Raw genomic sequence first — 14798 nt, 5'->3', positions numbered from 1 at the left:
CCCTATGTGTTTCCTGCACACTGGGAGATGATTTGCGCCAGAGTCCCATTAGTCCTGGGACAGAAGTCCCCGCCCCTCCTCCTGACAGCGGCACTCAACCGTCACCCTCACTGCCAAGACTCTGCATTGGCCCAAGCCTCCTCCTCTCCAGACCTCCTGTCCCTCTCTCCCCTCTCTCTTCTTGGCCTGCCAGAGTCTGGGAAAGGCAGAAAGCTCTGGACAGGCCCTAGTTGCCCTGCAGGCTGCAGATAAAACAAGGCTCAGTGGCTGGACCTGCGGCTGGTCCTGTGGCGGGTCTTGTGGCTGCTGTGCTAGGGCTCCACTCCTAGGGGGAGCCCCCTATGGCAGAGCCACAGCGCCACCTGGTGTACAGGGCCATCTGCGCAACTAGGACGGAGCCTGCCCAAAGACAGACGACACCTCCTGGATGCCTCTTCCTTAACTATTTCACTGTCTAGTCACTGGGGGTCTTCCCTAGATCCCAGGAGAGCCCCATCCTGAGGGCTGATGGATGACTGTCAAGCTGAGGTCCCAGCCACATCTCTGACACACACAGCCCCATACACATAGCAAAACACACAGAAAGGGCCTGGGCTTCTGTGTCAGGTGGAGTGGATGACTCCCATCTCCTCTGGTTGGTGTATGTCTGAGCTCAGGCAATTACATAATCTCATGAGCCTCAGTGCCCTGCCTCTAAAATGGGAGCAATAAAAAGGCTGCTGAGGAATAGATTAGGTAATAAAGGTCCTACAGCAGCCACTGGCTCATTGCAAGTGTTCAAGAAATAATGGTTTCCTTTCCCTTCTGTCTGGGCTCGGTGTCTGGGAAACCTAGACTTACCCAAAGGCAGGGCCAAAGGGATTGCCAACACCCAAAGTCTAGGATGGGAAATGTTTCTATCTCAGCTCCTCCAAAAAGCCATTCCAAGCTACTCCACCAACTGCTACCTCCCTCTCTGAACACCTTCAGTTGAGGGTGACCAACCCACCTCATTTGCCAGGGAATGAGGGATTTTCAGGAAGTAAGAGACCTTTGGTGCTAAAACTGGGGTGTTCCAGGCCAGCTTGGATGCATTGGTCACCTAGTCCTTATCTTTCCACACAGTCCGGTTCTAGGGCTTCACAGAATTGCGGGCTGTAGCCCAGGAATCTGCGTTGTAACATTCCCCAGGTGATTCTTATAAACACCAAGTCACTGCCCCGACTCTCTGTGCTTTCTCTTCAGCTTCTGGTGGGAACACTACTCTTCAACTAGATGGGAAGCCACCTGAGGCACAGCACACACCTTGGAAAGACTCCAGAGAACTTTGTAAAAACCAGGCTCCAGACCTGAATCTGCAAAGTAAACCAGCAGCAACGAGGCCCACGTTCTCCACTCATCTTTAGCGTTTGCACCCATGTGTTGCTCCTCTATTATCTTCCACTCATTCATTCATTAATTGTTGAGTGCCTATTAGCTCAGCACAGGAGGAACTAATATTCTAATGGTGGGAGATAAGCAACTGCCACTTACATAACACAGTAATTTTTAAAAATTTTTAAATTAAATTTAATTTATTTTTTTATACAGCAGGTCCTTATTAGTCATCAGTTATATACACATCAGTGTATACATGTCAATCCCAATCGCCCAATTCATCACACCACCATCCCCACCCCCTGTTCCCCCCTTGGTGTCCATATGTTTGTTCTCTATATCTGTGTCTCAATTTCTGCCCTGCAAACTGGTTCATCTGTACCATTTTTCTAGGTTCCACATATAGGCGTTAATATACGATATTTGTTTTTCTCCTTCTGACTGACTTCACTCTGTATGACAGTCTCTAGATCCATCCACGTCTCTACAAATGACCCAGTTTCGTTCCTTTTTATGGCTGAGTAATAGTCCATTGTATATATGTACCACATCTTCTTTATCCATTTGTCTGTCGATGGACATTTAGGTTGCTTCCATGTCCTGGCTATTTTAAATAGTGCTGCAATGAACATTGGGGTGCATGTGTCTTTTTGAATTACGGTTTTCTCTGGGTATATGCCCAGTAGTGGGATTGCTGGATCATATGGTAATTCTATTTTTCGTTTTTTAAGGAACCTCCATACTGTTCTCCATAGTGGCTGTATCAATTTCCATACCCACCAACAGTGCAAGAGGGTTCCCCTTTCTCCACACCCTCTCCAGCATTTGTTGTTTGTAGATTTTCTGATGATGCCCATTCTAACTGGTGTGAGGTGATACCTAACTGCAGTTTTGATTTGCATTTCTCTAATAATTAGTGATGTTGAGCAGCTTTTCATGTGCTTCTTGGCCATCTGTATGTCTTCTTTGGAGAAATGTCTATTTAGGTCTTCTGCCCATCTTTGGATTGGGTTATTTGTTTTTTAATATTGAGCTGCAGGGCTTCCCTGGTGGCGCAGTGGTTGGGAGTCTGCCTGCTGATGCAGGGGACACGGGTTCGAGCCCTGGTCTGGGAGGATCCCACATGCCGCGGAGCGACTGGGCCCGTGAGCCACAACTACTGAGCCTGTGCGTCTGGGGCCTGTGCTCCGCAACAGGAGAGGCCGCAGCAGTGAGAGGCCCGTGCACCGCGATGAAGAGAGTGGTCCCCGCTTGCCACAACTAGAGAAAGCCCTCGCACAGAAACAAAGACCCACCACAGCCAAAAATAAATAAATAAACAAATGTGGGGTTAAAAAAAAAAAAAAAAAAAAAAAACCCAGCTTCTTCTCTAAAAAGTTATGTCTTCTAATTGGAGCATTATTAAAAAAAAAAAAAGTAGAAATCTTAAAAAAAAAAAAAAATATTGAGCTGCATGAGCTGTTTATATATTTTGGAGATTAATCCTTTGTCCGTTGATTCATTTGCAAATATTTTCTCCCATTCTGAGGGTTGTCTTTTCATCTTGTTAATGGTTTCCTTTGCTGTGCAAAAGCTTTGAAGTTTCATTAGGTCCCATTTGTTTATTTTTGTTTTTATTTCCATTACTCTAGGAGGTGGATCAAAAAAGATCTTGCTGGGGGCTTCCCTGGTGGCGCAGTGGTTGAGAGTCCGCCTGCCGATGCAGGGGATGTGGGTTCGTGCCCCGGTCTGGGAAGATCCCACATGCCACGGAGCGGCTGGGCCCGTGAGCCACAGCCGCTGAGCCAGCGCGTCCAGAGCCTGTGCTCCGCAATGGGAGAGGCCGCAACAGTGAGAGGCCCACATACCGCAAAAAAAAAAAAAAAAAAAAAAAAAGATCTTTCTGTGATTTATGTCAAAGAGTGTTCTTCCTATGTTTTCCTCTAAGAGTTTTATAGTGTCTGGTCTTACATTTAGGTCTCTAATCCATTTTGAGTTTATTTTTGTGTATGGCTTTAGGGAGTGTTCTAATTTCATTCTTTTACATGTAGCTGTCCAGTTTTCCCAGCACCACTTATTGAAGAGACTGTCTTTTCTCCATTGTATATTCTTGCCTCCTTTGTCATACATTAGTTGACCATAGCTGCATGGGTTTATCTCTGGGCTTTCTATCTTGTTCCATTGATCTATGTTTCTGTTTTTGTGCCACTACCATATTGTCTTGATTACTGTAGCTTTGTAGTAAGTGTCTGAAGTCAGGGAGTCTGATTCCTCCAGCTCCGTTTTTTTCCCTCAAGACTGCTTTGGCTATTCGGGGTCTTTTGTGTCTCCATACAAATTTTAAGATTTTTTGTTCTAGTTCCGTAAAAAACGCCATTGGTAATTTGATAGGGATTGCATTGAATCTGTAGATTGCTTTGGGTAGTAGAGTCATTTTCACAGTATTGATTCTTCCAATCTAAGAACATGGTATATCTCTCCATCTGTTGGTATCATCTTTAATTTCTTTCATCAGTGTCTTATAGTTTTCTGCATTACAGGTCTTTTGTCTCCCTAGGTACGTTTATTCCTAGGTATTTTATTCTTCTTGTTGCAGTGGTAAATGGGAGTGTTTCCTTAATTTCTCTTTCAGATTTCTCATCATTAGTGTATAGGAATGCAAGAGATTTCTGTGTATTAATTTTGTATCCTGCAACTTTACCAGATTCATTGATTAGCTCTAGTAGTTTTCTGGTGGCATCTTTAGGATTCTCTATGAATAGTATCATGTCATCTACAAACATTGACAGTTTTACTTCTTCTTTTCCAATTTGTATTCCTTTTATTTCTTTTTATTCTCTGATTGCCATGCCTAGGACTTCCAAAACTATGTTGAATAATAGTGGTGAGAGTGGACATCCTTGTCTTGTTCCTGATCTTAGAGGAAATGTTTTCAGTTTGTCACCATTGAGAATGATGTTTGACGTGGGCCTGTCGTATATGGCCTTTATTATGTTGAGGTGGGTTCCCTTTATGCCCACTTTCTGAAGAGTTTTTATCATAAATGGGTGTTAAATTTTGTCATAAGCTTTTTCTGCATCTATTGAGATGATCATATGGTTTTTATTCTTCAATTTGTTAATATGGTTTATCACATTGATTGATTTACGTATATTGAAGAATCCTTGCATCCCTGAGATAAATCCCACTTGATCATGGTGTATGATCCTTTTAATGTGTTGTTGGATTCTGTTTGCTAGTATTTTGTTGAGGATTTTTGCATCTATATTCATCAGTGATATTGGTCTGTAATTTTCTTTTTTTGTAGTATCTTTGTGTGGTTTTGGTATCAGGGTGATGGTGGCCTCATAGAAAGAGTTTGGGAGTGTTCCTTCCTCTGCAAGTTTTTGGAAGAGTTTGAGAAGGATGGGTGTTAGCTCTTCTCTAAATGTTTGATAGAATTCACCTGTGAAGCCATCTGGTCCTGGACTTTTGTTTGTTGGAAGATTTTTAATCACAGTTTCAATTTCATTACTTGTGATTGGTGTGTTCATATTTTCTATTTCTTCCTGGTTCAGTCTTGGAAGGTTATTCCTTTCTAAGAATTTGTCCATTTCTTCCAGGTTGTCCATTTTATTGGCATAAAGTTGCTTGTAGTAGTCTCTTAGGATGCTTTGTATTTCTGCAGTGTCTGTTGTAACTTCTCCTTTTTCATTTCTAATTTTATTGATTTGAGTCCTCTCCCTCTTTTTCTTGATGAGTCTGGCTAATGGTTTATCAATTTTGCTTATCTTCTCAAAGAACCAGCTTTTAGTTTTATTGATCTTTGCTATTGTTTTCTTTGTTTCTATTTCATTTATTTCTGCTCTGATCTTTATGATTTCTTTCCTTCTGTGAACTTCGGGTTTTGTTTGTTCTTCTTTCTCTAGTCCTTTAGGTGTAAGGTTAGACTGTTTATTTGAGATTTTTCTTGTTTCTTGAGGTAGGCTTGTATAGCTATAAACTTCCCTCTTAGAACTGCTTTTGCTGCATCCCATAGGTTTTGGATGGGCGTGTTTTCACTGTCATTTGTCTCTAGGTATTTTTTGATTTCCTCTTTGATTTCTTCAGTGATCTCTTGGTTATTTAGTAACGTATTGTTTAGCCTCCATGTGTTTGTGTTATTTATGTTTTTTCCCTGTAAATCATTTCTAATCTCATAGCGTTGTGGTCAGAAAAGATGCTTGATATGATTTCAGTTTTATTAAATTTACTGTGGCTTGATTTGTGACCCAAGATGTGATCTATCCTGGAGGATGTTCCGTGTGCACTTGAGAAGAAAGTGTAATCTGCTGTTTTTGGATGGAATGTCCTATAAATATCAATTAATTCTATCTGGTCTATTGTGTCATTTAAAGCTTCTGTTTCCTTATTTATTTTCATTTTGGATTATCTGTCCATTGGTGTAAGTGAGGTGTTAAAGTGCCCCACCATTATTGTGTTACTGTCAATTTCCTCTTTTATAGCTGTTAGCAGTTGCCTTATGTACTGAGGTGCTCCTATGTTGTGTGCATATATATTTATAATTGTTGTATATTCTTCTTGGATTGATCCCTTGATCATTATGTAGTGTCCTTCCTTGTCTCTTGTAACATTCTTTCTTTCTTTCTTTCTTTTTTTGCAGTACACGGGCCTCTCACTGTTGTGTCCTCTCCCGTTGCGGAGCACAGGCTCCGGATGCGCAGGCTCAGCGGCCATGGCTCACAGGCCCAGCCACTCCGCGGCATGTGGGATCTTCCCAGACCGGGGCATGAACCTGTGTCCCCTGCATCGGCAGGTGGACTCTCAACCACTGCGCCACCAGGGAAGCCCCCGAAGCTAGTCTTTTAGAATCAGAGACTCAAACACTTGCCGACCTCTTTATCTCCCTGCTTCACATTAAATGTAGCCTTTGTTCTCCCCGGCCAAATAGCTCAACTAGAAAGATATCTGGGAGCTGCAGGAAGCTCTGGATTTATATTCTTTATGTTTCTAAACAGAAAGAAAAAAAGACTCTTCCCAGACAGCTCAAGATAGAAACATCCCATGGAAGGACTCTGGTAGGTTTTGAGTCACATGCGCATCTCTGAAAGGGGAAATAGGAGCTGGGAAGATAATTACAAAATCTACTGTACAATGTCTCTTTTCTGAAAACAGAACTAAGAATCGTAGCGTTAAAAGAGATCTTAGAAGCCTCACCAACCCCCCAACCAATGCAAGATTCTCTTCTACTACATTACAGCTTCAGCTTAATCACTTTTAAAGTTGGGAAACACGCTCCTTCACCAGTCAACCCATCCCATTTCTCAACACTGCTAATCATTTTGAAAGTAAATTTGCTTCCTTGTCATCATCGCCCATGGGCTATAGTTTTTTTGGGTTTTTTTGGTTTGTTTTTTAATATTTACTTATTTATTAATTTGGCTGCCCCAGGTCTTCATTGCGGCATGGAGGATCTAGTTCCCTGACCAGGGATGGAACCCAGGCCCCCTGCATAGGGAGCATGGAGTCTTAACCACTGGACCACCAGGGAAGTCGCCATCGGCTGGAGTTCTAAGTTCATGTTCTTCCCTCTAGGTCAATACTGAATATGTCTACTCCTTTCATGAGTATCTGAAAGCAAGTCATATAACACTCTTCAGCCCACTCTTCTCTGGGATCCATATTCCTTGGAGTTTCAACTGTAGTCATCATGGATGGCTTAGTGTTATGGGAAGTAAGAGGGGCATCTGGATCATTAAGGTCAGGGGTTGTCAAGGATTCTGTGGGGAAAGGCAGGAAACCAACAGAAGAGGGGAATGATCCTCACCCCACCAGGCTCACCCCCAGCATGAACTCCACCCCAGCTGCCTGCCTCTGCTCCCAAGGGGCCCACCAGACAGCAAGGAGCATAGAAACACTTAAAGATAATTCAGTTTTACAGTTTATGTCAAAAAGAAGAAAAAAATAGATAGGATAAGATAAAAATAAATTTAGAAGAAAAAAGGGAAAGAAGGCTAAGAGGAAATGAATGAAAAGACTAGGTATGGAGAGAAGGGTGTAATGAAAGTTTTAAAGAGAAGGAATCAACTCATTAACCAGAGTATTTAAAAGAATGTAACAGTTAAGGGGCTTCCCTGGTGGTCCAGTGGTTAAGAATCTGCCTGCCAATGCAGGGGACACGGGTTCAAGCCCTGGTCTGGGAAGATCCCACATGCCGCAGAGCAACTAAGCCCGTGTGCCACAACTACTGAGTCTGCTCTCTAGAAGCCACCAGCCACAACTACTGAGCCCACGTGCCACAACTACTGAAGCCTGCATGCCTAGAGCCCGTGCTCTGCAACAAAAGAAGCCACTGCAGTGAGAAGCCCATGCACCGTGACGAAGAGTGGCCCCTGCTCGCCACAACTAGAGAAAGCCCGCCCACAGCAACGAAGACCCAACATAGCCAAAAATAAATAAATAAAAATATTTTTTAAAAAAAGAGAACATAACAGTCCTAAACATGTATACAGCCAATAACAGAGCTTCCAGCAACATGAAGGAGGAAAAGATAGAACTAAAAGAGAAAAACCTATCACTGCAGTTGGTTATTTTCATGCCCTTCTCTCAGTGACAGACAGAACAAGCAGGCAGAAAAATCAACGGTATAGAAGGCTTGAAGAGCCCTATAAACTGACGTGATATAATTGACATTGACAGAACACACTGTCCAGCAACAGCACAGTATACATTCTCTTCCAGTGCATCAGAATCAGATGAAAAGCAGGAAGACAATAAAGAAAAACCAATGAAACCCAAAACTGGATGTTTGAAAAGATAAATAAAAGTGGAAAACATCTTCTGAGACTGATCGGGGCCGGGGCGGGGGGGAACCATAAATTACCAATATCAGAAATTAGAGGGGACAGCACTACAGATCCTAAAGACAAGAAGGGAATATTGTAATAACTTTATGCTAATAAATTCAATAACTTTAACGAAATACACAAATTTCTTGAAAGACACAAAGTACCAAAGCTCACTCAAGAATAAATAGGTAATCTGCATAGCCCCCAAATTTATTAAAGAAATTCAATTTGTAGGGTTTTAAAGAGAAAACTTCCTACAAAGAAAACTGCAGGCCCACAGTGCTTCACCAGTGAATCCTGCCAAATATTTAAGGAAGAAATAATACAACATTTCAACACTGAAAACAACAAAACATTGCTTAAAGAAATTAAAGCCCTAAATAAGTGGAGACATGTATAACTTGCTTATAGAATCAGAAGAGTCAATATTGTTAAGGAGGCAATTCTCCTCAAATTGATCAATACATTCAACAGAATTCTTGTAAAAATCCCAGGATATTTTCATAGAAATTGGCAAACTGAACCTAAAGTTTATTTATATATATACATATATATATAGTGTTATGTGTGGATTACTATAATCATATAATTGAATGATTCATATAAATTATACGATTATAGTAACCCACACATAACACCACACTGACATATAGCTCAACAGAATAGAATGAGAGTCCAACCAAAGACCCACACAGCTAAGGTCAATTCATTTTTGACAATGTGTCAAGGCAATTCAATCAGGAAAGGATAGGCTTTTCAACAGATGGTGCCAGAATTGGATATCCACATACAAAAAAAGAAAAATTTAGACCTCTAACTCACATAATATACAAAAGTTAACTCCTAAATGTAAGAGCTAAACCATAGAATAAAATCTTGGTGACATTGGGTTAGGCAAAAATTTCTTAGATATAACACCAAAAGTACCATCCATAATGGAAAAAAATTGTATAAATTGAACTTTATCAAAATTTAAAAGTCTGCTTTTCAACAGACACCATTAAGAAAATGAAAATTCAAACCACAAACTGGGAGAAATTATTTACAAAACATATATCCAACATAGGAATTATATCTAGAATAGACAAAAACTCTTATAACTCAATAATGAAAAGACAAACAACCCAATAAAAAACAGACAAAAGATTTGAATGGACAATTCACCAAAGAAGATATCTGAATATCTAATAACCACTAGAAAAGCTACTCAGCATCATTCAGGCAGTTCATTGTATGTCAAATACTTTTTTTAAAAAGCTGTAAAATAAAAAAAAACTAATTGGTCACCTTTGGGAGTTGTTAGAGCATCAATTCATTATTCTAAAGACTAGGAGAAAAAGGAAGAGTCCAGGAATATTACCTGGTCTTTTCTATGTGAATTGTTCTTTAGGAAAACCAAACAGTCAGTGGAAAAAGGGGGGTTTTAAGAATGACAGTTATAAATACAGAAGGAATAATTGAATTAGAAAACCCTTGTTGAGTAATCCTTAATACAATAATAAATCTAGACAAGGAGCATCAACAGATGCTAAAACCATTAGGTTAGAGGCTGATGTGGCATTTTATAATGGATGGACCAGGCTGACCACATCTGAAACCAACAGTAAAATTAACATCAGTAAAAGTGAAACAACCAGTCATTATGTACTTTCTCTCTTGTGATACAATAGTATATAGTACCACCTACAATCTATTTTTGCAAAAAGAAAAAAATTGAATCTTAATATTACCAAGCTTCCAGATCTAATTGTCAGGGGGGACTGAAGAACTTGTGAAAGGATTCCTTGAGGATGGAATTAGCCAAATTCTGTGGGAAATTCTATAGATCAATAAATATCAAAAAAGGGAGTGGGTAACTGGTAAGAAATTTAAAAGATATATTGATCGAATGTAATGTATGGACCTTGTTTGGATCTCGATTCAAACCAACCAACCATAAAAATATCTTTCAGAGATAAGTGTGGACATTTGAACACAGACAAGGTGTTAGATGATGCAGAGTTTCTATTATTACTCTTGTTAGGTGTACTAATGGTACTATGGTTATGCTCTTTTTAAAAGTGGTTACCTGTTGGGTATACATACTGAGGTATTTACAAGTTAAATTAAACCATAGCTGGGGTTTCCTTTAAAATAATCTGGTGACAGTGCTAGGGTAGGGGAGAATGTTGTGGGAACGAGATAGATGAAATAATGTTGACAATTCTTGAAAGTAGTGATGGATGGATACAGGGTGGTTAAATATGCTATTTTCTCTACTTTGGGTATGTTTCAAATTTTCCGTAACAAAGAACTGGAGTTTTGTTTTGTTGAATTTTAAATGGGCTGTGTTCACCCAGATCACAGCCCTCAGGCTGACTTCAACATGGGTATTCCCTACCTTGATCCACATGGTCAACGTAGGTCACAAATGAGAGAAATAAGTCAGGGGTTAAGAAAACAGCAAAGCAAGCAGCTGGTACCCACCTCTGCGAGGATTAATGGAGAGTGGTAGGACCACTCCAACAAAAGATCACTTGCCCATCCAAAGGGGGCAGCCAATGTTGCCATGTGGGAATAAGGCCCGAGATGGCCAAGTCTTCTAATTTTTCATTAGAAACTTGAAATCTAGGCATTTCAGTAAAACCTCCCAATATGCAGGCAAATGATTTAAAATTTTTTAAACACTTGCAAGTCAGTGCTAGAAAGCCAAACAAAACCTGTCTGGAGGCTAGATTTGTTCCACAGACTGTTGTTTTGCGATCTCTGACACCACACCATGTAATGCATTATAGAGTAATGCATTAATAATTGGCTGACATTCTTAACAGTTGAATCACAAGGCCAGGACAACTGAGGCTGTGATTATCCAAAATGCCCAGATCCTTTATATGCAAACAGCTGTCAAGCCAGGCACGCCCCACATTGAACTCAGAACTGAACACAGGCTTACAGTTATCTCCATCAAATTGCATCTTGTCATTTGTCAGAAACATTTGTCCCTGGATTGGCTCCACTCTTCCTCCAAATTCTACTGAATTTGCACTCCCTTCCAGCTTTGTATCACACACAGTTTTAATGAGCCCATCCAAAGCCATCTACAAAGCTAATGTCAACCTGTGTGCATAGTTCAATAGAGTTCAACGGATTTCAACGGGTAGGTTAGGCTTGTCTCCTGCTAGACGTCTACAGCTGTTCAGCTATAACTTCAACCTACCTTCTGGGTTCATCCACCTCATATTTACCCGTCTTCCTCCTTGAAGCCACCATACGTTGCATATAGGCCTAATCCACTAGTTTTGTGGTGACAGGAATGCCACCTCCTTACACCTGTATATGGAGTACTTTATGGTTTTTATAGCATGTTCCCATAATTTTCTGACTTGATCTTTATCACCCATCACAACCTTTAAAAATCCTATCAACCTCACATTAAGACACTGATCTACAAATCTGCCAGTGGTCTATTTGTTTGTTTATAATCCACTAATAATCTATCCTGTGATTTCCAGATTAAATAGAGCAAGGGCAACTCTTGATAATTTAGCTTCTTACCTTCCCACTTCACCATCTCACCAAAAAAGAGTTCTCCAAACCACCACCATTCCAGCAATAACCTATAGGGACAGAAACAATATTTAAGAGGAAGAATGTTCCAGCCATGAGAGTTGACAGAAAGTGGAATGCATCCTCTTGTGAAGAAATGACATTTTGATGCTAGAACTTTTCAAACAGGAGCTAGGGTTTTGCAGAAGGGATATTCCAACATGGACAGGGAGTTGGGCAGAATGATCTTTCATTCATGCATTTCTGTCCACGTGAGGAAACTGCTCCGTGCTCAGCTCTTGGCTGAGCTCTTGGAAGTATCTTACCGGTTCTTGCAGTGATAACCTCTCAAGGTGAAAAACATACACTTGGCAAGTGTGACTGTTTTTATGCTTTGTACATTTTAAAATTAATTCCCTTTTAAAAAGCAGTTTTCAGCAAATGTTTTTAAAATGCCAACCTTTTCTCCATTGTTCAAAATTGTGAAGAATCCATACAATGGAATATTATTCAGCCATAAAAAAGAAATGAAGCACCCATACAAGGCAGGATGTGGATGAATGTTGAAAACATTAGGGTAACTGAAAGAAGCCAGTCACAAAAGACCACATATTACATGATTCCATTCATATGAAAGTCCAGAATAGGTAAATGTAGATACAGAAAGTAGATTAGTGGTTATTTAGGGGTGGGGTGAGGTGATAGCTGAAGGATACAGGATTTCCTATTGAGTTGATGAAAATGTTCTAAAATTGACTGTGGTGATGGTTGCACATATCTGTGAATGTACTAAAATCCGTTGAATTGTACATTTTAAATGGGTGAATTGTAGGGTATATGAATTATATGTCGATAAACCTGTTTTTTTAAAAAAATTAAGCAAACTTTTTTTGGGGGGGGGTTGGGGATAGATGTTTGCTTCCAGGCTGGCTAGATTTCTAAAGGGGAGCACTCAACCATCTGCTGAGGATGAGCCTGTGAGCGAAAAGATCCGGTTCAGCGAGGAACTGGCAGCCAGGCTGGGTGAGGTGGAAGGATTTTCTCACATTTCAGGAGGCATGGGGCTCCCCTTTCGGAATCTGGGGCTGGGATTAGCAGCCGAGGAGACAGACAAGAGCTCCACCTTCCACCCACTTCCTCCGAGCTTTCTAGGTCTTGCTTCTCACCGCTCCTGGTAGTATTTCCATCCCAGGAGTTAACTCCTAGCACGCCCATAAAAACAGCTGAAACCACTCTTTCGGAAGAACACGTCCGGGAGGCCTCTCATCACAACTAAGTCTGCTCCCTACTTCGCCCCACCTTCTGAGGACGTGGGGCATCCGTCCACCCCCTGACAAAGCGGCCCCCCTGCCTCAGAATAATCGCGTGCTGGAAGGTTTCAAAACCCAGCTGGCAGATTTCCTGCTCCCCGGGGGGGACTTCTGAACCTGGGGTGTGCGGCAGGCAGGAAAGGATATCCCTAGAAAACGTCTGTTCTCCCGTCTGCCAGAGAATTCCACCACTCCTGACTGACACCTGGGAGCAGGGGCACAGATGGGGGGAGGGAAACGCCCAGGCAGTTTTCCCAAACTCTGCAAATCCGCCCAGGGAGGCCTGGAGGCCTGGGTAAGGGAGAAGGGCCCGCGGTCTAGGGGTTCTGCAGATCGGGGGGAGGCGGCAACGACCAGTTATCAGCATTGAGTTGGTCACAAAGATCGTTCGGGGTTCTGGTAAGGATGTGACGGAAGAACCCGAACGAACTTTTTGGCCAAACCATAGTTAAAAAGGAGGAGAGTGACTGCTGCACTTGAGGCCCTGCGCTGGGCCTCGGGCCCCAGCTCGCGGGAGTGGTCGCCCCGCTCGGGCCCCGACAGCCAACGCGCACCACGCCGCTCCCGGCCCTGGGTGAGGGGCAGCAGCAGGGAACCGGCGCCGGGAACCCGGGCCCGCCCCGTAGAAAGGGCGCCTGGAATTTTCGATGACGAGGCCCAGGTAGGACCCCATCACCGGTGCAGCGCCCCGGGACTTCCCGTCCTCATCCCCGATACCGGGACCCGGGACTGGGTGCCGTTAAAGGAAATGCCTAGGAAGAGGGAGCAGCAGGTAAACGTCCGGGTTCGGGCGGCTGGATGGTGCAGTGCGCGGGGGCAACAAGTAGCTTGGAAAGCGAGTGAGGCGCCAAGGAGAGCGGCTTCCTGCCTGCAGCGAAGCAGGACGTGCCAGCAGAGCAGTGAGAGACAGGAACTGAGGAGACTAAAGAGAGACTGACTCGTTCCCTTGAGCAAGGGGGTAAAAGGGGGGTGCGAGTATCCAAAACGGTCATGCTCCAGGTGAGGCTCGAACTCACAACCTCGGCATTGCTCTGCATGTACTGCTGTATAAGTACCGCGCGCTAACCGATTGCGCCACTGGAGCTCCGCTTACCCCGCCTCGCGATGGCTCTATCAGGGTTCACCCGGGCCCTGTGCGGGCCTTCGCGGAGCATGCGCACCCGCGGCTTGCGGCTAGGCGAGAACGAGCCGGGGCTCCGAGACCCCGCAGCTTCCGGTCCCGCGGTCCCCGGCCTAGTGTACGAGGGAAGGCTGCGAAGGTCTCCCTCCGGGAGGGCGGGGCCCTTTGGCGGGACCTTGAAAAGAGCACAGCCCGCCTCCTTGGGTAGCGCGGGAGGAGGAGCCCGGGCGCTGCGGTCTGAAACCACCTCCGCGTCCTCAGTGTGGAGCTTCGCTTCCCAGGAGCAGGCCGCGCGAGAAGAAGGCCTAATCCAGGAGCCGGGCTGCGGCCGGGGGGCGGGCCTTGTTCCGAGGGGTGGGGCCGAGCGGGAGACCTCGGCTCCTGGGCAGCAGATGCCCCGGGCTGTCGCCTCTGCCCCGCGCCCACGCGTGACCAGTGAGATGGAGGAGCCCACCCCGCTACCCCCCGCGCCGCCCTGGAAGTCGACAGGAGCGGGAAAACCCGTGAATGAGCAAAGCCCGCGCCTGCCGGTGGGGCAGTCAGGGAGCGCCTGGGCCGGGGTGGCGACCGAGCTTCCAAGACCGGACCGGGCAGAGATTTAACCGTCAGACCCTTGTCCTGCCCCGAAGGCTTTCTGCTGCCCCTTCTTACATCCTGAGCGGGGTGCTCGGATCGTGTCCA

The 14798-nt window shown here is 43.7% G+C and overlaps 1 long non-coding RNA gene across 3 annotated transcripts in view; it reads right to left on the bottom strand.

Annotated features, from left to right (window-relative positions):
- LOC309815680 overlaps positions 1 to 14363 on the bottom strand; it is a 188661-nt gene extending 174298 nt beyond the window's left edge. For all 3 annotated transcript variants that reach the window (XR_014295918.1, XR_014295919.1, XR_014295920.1), the window contains exons 1-2: positions 14091 to 14363; positions 11697 to 11758 (exon numbers count right to left, since the gene is read on the bottom strand). This is a non-coding gene — a long non-coding RNA (uncharacterized lncRNA). The remainder of the gene's footprint in view (positions 1 to 11696; positions 11759 to 14090) is intronic.
- Positions 14364 to 14798: the final 435 nt, after the last annotated feature.

Source organism: Mesoplodon mirus (genome assembly GCF_964341445.2).
Source record: "Mesoplodon mirus genome assembly, chromosome: 14".
Classification (NCBI taxonomy): Eukaryota; Metazoa; Chordata; class Mammalia; order Artiodactyla; family Ziphiidae; genus Mesoplodon; species Mesoplodon mirus.
This window is presented reverse-complemented; position numbering and strand designations above follow the sequence as displayed.